The sequence below is a fragment of the Myotis daubentonii genome, chromosome 2 (assembly GCF_963259705.1).
Source record: "Myotis daubentonii chromosome 2, mMyoDau2.1, whole genome shotgun sequence".
NCBI classification, from domain to species: Eukaryota; Metazoa; Chordata; class Mammalia; order Chiroptera; family Vespertilionidae; genus Myotis; species Myotis daubentonii.
The window spans coordinates 39831976-39840427 of record NC_081841.1 but is presented as its reverse complement, the minus strand read 5'-3'; positions in this window follow the sequence as shown (position 1 = coordinate 39840427).

Below are 8452 nucleotides of genomic sequence, written 5' to 3'. Positions count from 1 at the left end.
AAAAAAAAGTCTCTCTGGGCTTGTGTGACTTTTTTCTTTTCCACCTCAGGGAAGATTTCTGATATTATTTCTTCTAATAGGTTTTCTAATCCTTGTTCATCCTTCTGTTGTTCTGGTACTCCTATTATTCGTATGTTGTTTCGTTTCATGTTGTCCCAGAGCTCCCTTAGGCTCTCCTCCTGTCTTTTAATTTTTTTCTCCAATTGCAGTACATTTTGGGTGTGTTTTGCTTCCTTGTCTTCTAATTCACTAATTCGGTCCTCCGCTTCTCCTAGTCTACTGTTGATACTTTCAATGGAGTTTTTCATTGCAGCTATATCACTCTTCTAAGTGAAATAAGCCAGTCAATGAAGGAAAAATACCACATGATCTCACTCATTCATGGATAATAGAGACCATTATAAACTTTTGAACAATAATAGATACAGAGGCAGAGCTGCCTCAAACAGATTGTCAAACTGCAGCGGGAAGGCCGGGGAGGGTTGGAGGGCAGGAGGTAGGGGGGTAAGAGATCAACTAAAGGACTTGTATGCATGCATATAAGCATAACCAATGGACATAAGACACTGGGGGATAGGGGAGGCTAGGGGACTGTCTAGGGCAGGGGGATAAAATGGACACATATGTAATACCCTTTGTAATACTTTAAGCAATAGAAAAAACACACAAAAAAAACACAAAAGTCGCCGAAACCGGTTTGGCTCAGTGGATAGAGCATCAGCCTTCGGACTGAAAGGTCCCAGGTTCGATTCCGGTCAGGGGCATGTACCTGGGTTGCGGGCACATCCCCAGTAGGAGATGTGCAGGAGGCAGCTGATCGATGTTTCTCTCTCGTCGATGTTTCTAACTCTCTATCTCTATCCCTTCCTCTCTATAAAAGTTCACTAAGATATATTAAAAAACAAACCAAAAAACAAAAGTCCAGGGCCAAACGGCTTCACTGGTAAATTCTAGCTAACAATCAAAGATATAATACCTAGCCTTTTCATATACTTCAAGAAAAATGAAGATGGAATAGTTTCCAGCTCATTTTACAGGGCCAACATTACCTTGATATCAACCAAGAAAGTACATCACAAAAAAAACTATAGGCCAGTATCTCTAATAAATATAGATGTAAAAATCCTCAACAAGCCGAAACTGGTTTGGATCAGTGGATAGAGCGTCGGCCTGCAGACTGAAAGGTCCCAGGTTCGATTCCGGTCAAGGGCATGTACCTTGATTGCGGGCACATCCCTACTGGGGGGCGTGTAGGAGGCAGCTGATCGATCTCTCTCATCGATGTTTCTCTCTAGCCCTCTCCTTTCTTCTCTGTAAAAATTCAATAAAATATATTTAAAAAAAAATCCTCAACAAAATAGTACCAAATCAAATACAACATTACAATAAAATGATCATACACCAAAATAAATCAAGGAATGTAAGGATGGTTCAATATCCAAAAATCAATACTATACAATGCATTAAAAAAGATAAAAAGTATAAAATCATCTCAATAGATGAACAAAAAGCATTGACAAAATACAAGATTTACAGGGGGGAAAAACTCTCAATAAACTGGGTATAAAGGTACCTTTACATAAAGGCCATATATGACAAGCTTTCAACTAACATCATATTAAACAGTAAGAAATTGAAAACTTTGCTTCTAAGAACAGGATGTGCACTCTAGATGCTAGCATTCAACAGAGTACGGAAGTCCTAGCCAGAACAATTAGGCATAAATAAATTGGCATCCGAATTGCAAAGGAAAAAGTAAAATTGCTGCAATTTGCAGATGACCTGATTTTATATATAAAATAATCCTAAAGACTCCATCAAATACCTAAAATAAACAAATACAGTAATGTTTAAAGATACAGGATGAATATACAAAATTCTGTTGCATTTCTATTATACTAAGAACAAAATAACCTAAAGATAAATGAAAAGATCATTTCCAATTGCAACCAACACAATAAAATACCTAGGAGTAAGCTTAACAAAAGACTAAAGGGGCACAGGACAGGAAACCATCACAAAATAAAGTAACAACCACTGAATGAGAGAAATATTTGCCAATGATACAGCTGATAACAGGTTAATAGCCAAAAAAAATTTTTTTAATGTATTGATTTTAGAGAAAGAGTAAGGGAGAAACATGGATTTGATGTGCTTTGACTGAAGATCAAACCAGTAATGTTGGAATATTCAGATGATGCTCTAACCAAGAGTTACCTGGCCAGGGCAATATCCAAAATTTATAAAAATCTCATACAACTTAACAAAAACAATCCAATTAAAAAGTAGGCAAAAAAGCTGAATAGATACTTCTCCAAAGAGCACATACAGATGGCCAATTTATGTATGAAAAGATGCTCAATGTTACTAATAATCAGAGAAATGCTGCCCTGATCAGTTTGGCTCAGTGGATAGAGCGTCGGCCTGGGGACTGAAGGGTCCCGGGTTCGATTCCAGTCAAGGGCATGTACCTTGGTTGCGGGCACATCCCCAGTAGGGGGTGTGCAAAAGATAGCTAATCGGTGTTTCTCTATCATCAATGTTTCTAACTCTCTATCCCTCTCCCTTCCTCTCTGTAAAACATCAATAAAAATATATTTTAAAAAAATAATCAGAGAAATGCAAACTAAAACCACAAGGAGATATCACCTCACCTGTCAGAATGGCTATCATCAATGAATCCACAAATCACCAGTGTTGGCGAGGATGTAGAGAAAAGGGAATCCTTGCACCTGTTGGTGGGAATGTATATGGTGCAGCAACGGTGGAAAACAGCATGAACTTTCTCAAAAATTTCACTGCAGCACTAATTACAATTGCCAACACTGGGAAGTAGCCCAAGTGCCCAACAGTAGATGAGTGGATGAAAAAGCTGTGGTGCCTTGATGTGTGGATCAGTGGGTTGGGTGACATACATTGTGCCAAAATGGTTCAATTCCTGGTAGGAGGTGTAGAGAAGGCAGAGGATCCATGTTCTTCTTTTCACATCAATGTTTCTCTTTCTCTCTCCCTCGCCTCTCTCTAAAAAATCAATATAAATGTAAAAAAAAAAAAAGTTGTGTCACATTTGCACAATACAATATTACTCTGCTGTAAAAAAGAAGGAAATCTGGCCTTTTGTAACAGCATGGATGGACCTAGAAGTTATCCCAAATGAAATAAGCATCAGAAAAATACAAATACCATATGATTTCACTTATATCTAGAATATAACAATGTATACAAACAAAATAGAAACAGACTCAGAGATATAGAGAACAGACTGACAGTTGTCATGGAAGCAAGGGGGTAGTTTTGGAGGGATAGGTAAAATAGGTGAAGGAACCAAGCAAAAAGACAACAAAAAACCACCAGGCTGGTGTTGGGCACATGCCTGGGTTCTGCTCTTGGTGCCCAGGAGGGGGCATGCAGGAAGCAGCTGGTCAATGTTTCTCTTATCCTTGATGTTTCTATCTCTCTGTCCCTTTGTTTTTGAAATCAATAAAAGTATTTTTTTTAAAACATAATAGACACAAAAAACAATACGGTGATTACCTGAGGGAAATGGGGGTGGGAACAGGTAGAATAGGGTATACAGTGGGGCCTTGACTTACAAGTGTCCCAACTAATGAGTTTTTCGAGATATAAGCCGTCTCTTGGCCGATTTTTTGCTTTGAGTTGCGAGCTAAAATTCAGGTTACAAGCCAGCTTCAGATACCCCACTGCCTAGTTGGCGCAACGAACGTCACAGTGAACGCCACAACATCAGCCCAGCATCACATGTCTCATTCGTTCACTTTAATGATTTGACATACTAATAATTTGAGTTACGAGCTCCATCACAGAACAAATTAAACTCTTAAGTCAAGGACTCACTGTATATAGGAAAAATGTATACAGGAAAAATGGTGAAGGAAGGTGATTACACATAGGATGGTAAACACGCAAAACAACTTAAAGATGATGTATTATAGAATTTTACACATGGAACCTACATAATTTTATTAACCAATGTAGCCCTAATAAATTCAATTTTTAAAAAGGAAGTAAAGAACCTATACACTGGCCCTAACGGGTTTGGCTCAGTGGAAAGAGCATCAGCCTGTGGAGTGAAGGGTCCCAGGTTGAATTCCGGTTAAGGGCATGTACCTTGGTTGCAGGCACATACCCAGTAGGGAATGTGCAGGAGGCAGCTGGTAAGACGTCTCTCTCATCAATGTTTCTAACTCTATTCCTCTCAAAAAATCAATAAAATATATTTAAAAACAAAAAAACACCTATACACCAAAAACTGTAAGGTATTGTGAAAGAAGTTGGAACACACACACACACACACACACACACACACACACACACAAAAGGTATTCTATGCTCATGGATTACAAGAATAAGTATTGTTAAAATACCTGTATTAACTATAGCAACCTACAAATTCAATAAAATATCTACCAATATACCAATGGCAGTTTTCACAGAAGTAGAACAAAAAAAATCCTCCAATTTGTATGGAACCACAAAATTCCCTGAATAACCTGTGCAATCCTGAGAGAAAAAAGGCCTAGGTATCCCACACCCAAACTTCAATCAAAAACTATATACTACTACATGCCCTAGCTGGTTTGGCTAAGTGGATAGAGTATCAGCTGAATGACTGAAGGTTACTGGATTTGATTCCTATCAAGGACACATACTGGGTTGTAAGCTTGATCCCCGGCCGTCATGGTGTGTGCAGGAGGCAAACAATCTACGTGTTTCTTTCACATCAATGTTTATCTCTCACCTATTCTTCTACTCTCTCTAAGATCAATTGAAGCCTAGCTGGCGAGGCTCCGCAGCTGAACATCAACCCTAGAAGCAGGCGGTCACGGGATCAATCCTGACAGGCCAACTTGCTCAGGTCGCTGGCTCAATCCCCACTGGGGATGCACGAAGAAGGCAGCCAATCAATGATGTTACTCTCTCATCAATGTTTCTATCTCTCTCTCCCTCTCTCCCTTCCTCTCTCTGTAAAAATCAACAAAAACGTATTTTTTTTAAAAAAAATCAATTGAGCCCTAGCTAGTTTGGCTTAGTGGATAAAGCAATGGCCTGTGGACCAAAGGGTCACAGGTTCAATTCAGGTCAAGGGCACATGCCCAGGGTTGTGGGCTTGATCCCCAGTAGAGGGTGTGCAGGAGGAAGCCAATCAATAATTGTTTCTCATCGATGTTTCTCTCTATCCCACTCCCTTCCTCTCTGAAATTAATAAAAATATATTCTTTAAGAAATCAATTGAAAAATATCCTCAGGTGAGGATTAACCAATAATAATACTATATTAGAAAGCTCTAGTAATCAAAATGGTATGGAATGGGCAGAAAACACACACGCGCGCGCGCGCGCGCGCACACACACACACACACACACACACACAGAGAAACAATGGAAGAGAATTAAGGCCCCAGAAATAAACAAATATACATGGAAAACTAATTTTCAATGAAGAAACCAAGAATGTAACATGGAGAATACAAAGTCTTGTGAATAATTTGTTGGGAACCTGAACAGCTATATGAAAACCAATAAAACTAAACTACTACCCTAAACTATGCACAAAAAATAACTCAAAGTGAATTAAAGACTTGAATTTAAGACCTGAAACAGTAAAATACATACAAGACAACATAGACACTGAGCTTATGGGCTCTGGTCTAGGAAGTGCTTTTGTGAACTTATATGCTAAGGCAAGTAAAACAAAACAAAACAAAAATTGACTAGACAAAAGTTTCTGCACAGGAAGAGAAAACAACAACAAAGGCAACCTAATAACTTGGAGAAGGTATCTGTAATGGATATTTCCAAGAAGGGACTAAAATCCAAAATATATAACTTATACAACTCCACAACCAAAAACAATGTTAAAGCATTTTTTTAAAAGACATACAGATAGCTAACAGACATGTGGAAAGATGTTCACCGCAACTTATTATTAGGGTAATGAGATAACACCTCAAATCTGTTAGAATGATTATCAAAAAGACAGGAAATAAGTGATAAAAAGGATGTAGAGGAAAATGAATCCTTGTACACTGTTAGTGGGAATGTAAATATGGAAAACAGCACAGAAGTTCTTCTAATATCTAAAAATAGAACTACTATATGATCCAGCAATTCTTCCTCTGGGTATTTACCTAAAAATTATAAAAACACTAATTCATAAACACATATAAACCCCTATGCTCACTGTAGCATTATTTACAATAGTTAAGACATGAATAAATCATGTATTCATGGATGGACTGGGGAACAGTGACATCACACACAGACACCAGCTGGATCAGTTAATAATGCAGACCTTTTTCAATAGATGGAATTACACATACCTATACTAATAAAAGGGTAATATGCTAATTAGACTGGGAGACCTTCTGGACAAAGCCATGGTGGCAAGGCTGAAGCAGAGGCAGGTTAGGGGTGATGAGGCCAGTGGAGGGGGGGGGGAAGGGGTTGTGGAGCGGTGTGGGGGGGCAGCTGGGGCAAGCAGGCTGGCGGGGGAGGGTGGAACAGTTGGGGGTTACAGGCCGGTGGGGGCAGGGGGGAAGTTGGATGTGAATAAGATGGCAGAGATGGGGGGGGGGGGCAATTGGGGATGATCAGGCCAGCAGGATGGGCAATTAGGGGTGATCAGTCCAGCAGAAGGGGGGAGATGGAAGCAAGCAGGCCAGCAGGGGGGACCAGTTAAGGGTCATTAGACCAGAAGGGGGGGGAAGTTGGGGGTTTTCAGGCAGGCAGGTGAGCGATAAGGAGCCAGAGGTCACAGATTGCGAGAGAGATGCCATTTTAACCAGCAGTCGGACATCCCCCAAGTGGTCCCAGATTGGAGAGGGTACAGGCTGAGCTGAGGGACACTCCCCTGCATGAATTTCATGCACCAGGCCACTAGTCTTGACATATATGCCATTTGATATGAATGCTATTTTGTTGTATTGACAGCAAGCTTCAAAACTTCACGTCAAATTTTCTGAATGTGTTATCATAGATATTTTTATACTTAAAAATGTCAAATTAAGTGCCCCCCAAAAACAGCATCTATGGTAAGCTTTAATTCATTACTTCATTTTGAAAAGTGCTGCTAAAAGTTATCATATACTTGGAGAAGCTTATGGTGAACATGCTCCATCTCAAGATACTTATGAACGCTGGTTTAAACGCTTGAAAAGTGATGATTTTGATGTGAAAGACAAAAACATCCAGATCAACCAAAAAAGTTTGAAGACCAACAATTACAAGCATTATAGGATGAAGGTGCGTGACAAACTCAAAAACAACTTGCAAGATTAAACGTTGCTCAGCCAAAGATATCAGATCATTTGCAAGCAATGGGAAAGACATTAAAGGATGGAAAATGAATGCCACATCAACTGAACGAAAGACAAATGGAAAACCGAAGTCATCAGTAAAATGTTGCTTCAACAGCACGAAAGTCTTTTTTGCATCGAATTGCAACTGGCAATGAAAAGTGCATTTATTTTGAGAATCCCAAACGCACAAAACCTAGGTCAACCATCAACATCAACTTCAAGGCCAAATCCCTTTGGAAAGAAGAGAATGCTCTGCGTTTGGTGGGATCAGGAAGGTGTGGTGTATTATGAGCTTCTAAAACCAGATGAAACTGTTAATACTGATCACTATCAACAACAAATAATCAAATTAAACCATGCTTTGATTGTGAAATGACCAGAATATGCCAGAAGACACGGCAAAGTAATTTTGCTTCATGATAACGCACCATCACACACTTCAAAACCAGTTAAAGACATGTTAACAGATTTTGCCTGGGAAGTATTAACCCACCCACGGTAATCACCAGATCTTGTTCCTTCACATTACCACTTGTTCTGATCAATGGCACATGCACTTTCAGAGCAGCACTTCACAACATACGAAGTGGAAAATTGGGTCTCTGAATGGGTTGCTACAAAAAGAAGTCTATTAAAAACTTTTGGTTTTATCCACAAATTACCTGAAAGATGGGGAAAATATGTAGCTAGAGATGGACATTAAAGCACTTTTGAAGGTTCTCTTGAAATTGTGTTTAATTACAAAATCCGCATTACCCGTATACCTGATATATACATGACAGACTACTCAATCATAATATAAATACTGCACTTTGAAACATGGATGGATCTTCAGTATTATAACTGCCCTAGCCCCATGGTAGGCAAACTACAGCTCGCGAGCCACATGCAGCTCCGTGGCCCCTTGAGTGTGGCTCTTACTAAGCCTTACAAGTACCTGAATTAAGTTAATAACAATGTACCTACCTATATAGTTTAAGAAATTTGGCTCTCAAAAGAAATTTCAATTGTTGTACTGTTGATATTGGCTCTGTTGACTAATAGTTTGCAGACCACTGCCCTAGCTGGTTTGGCTTAGTGGATGGAGTCAGCTTGTGGACTGAAGGGTAGCAGGTTCAATTCCAGTCAAGGACA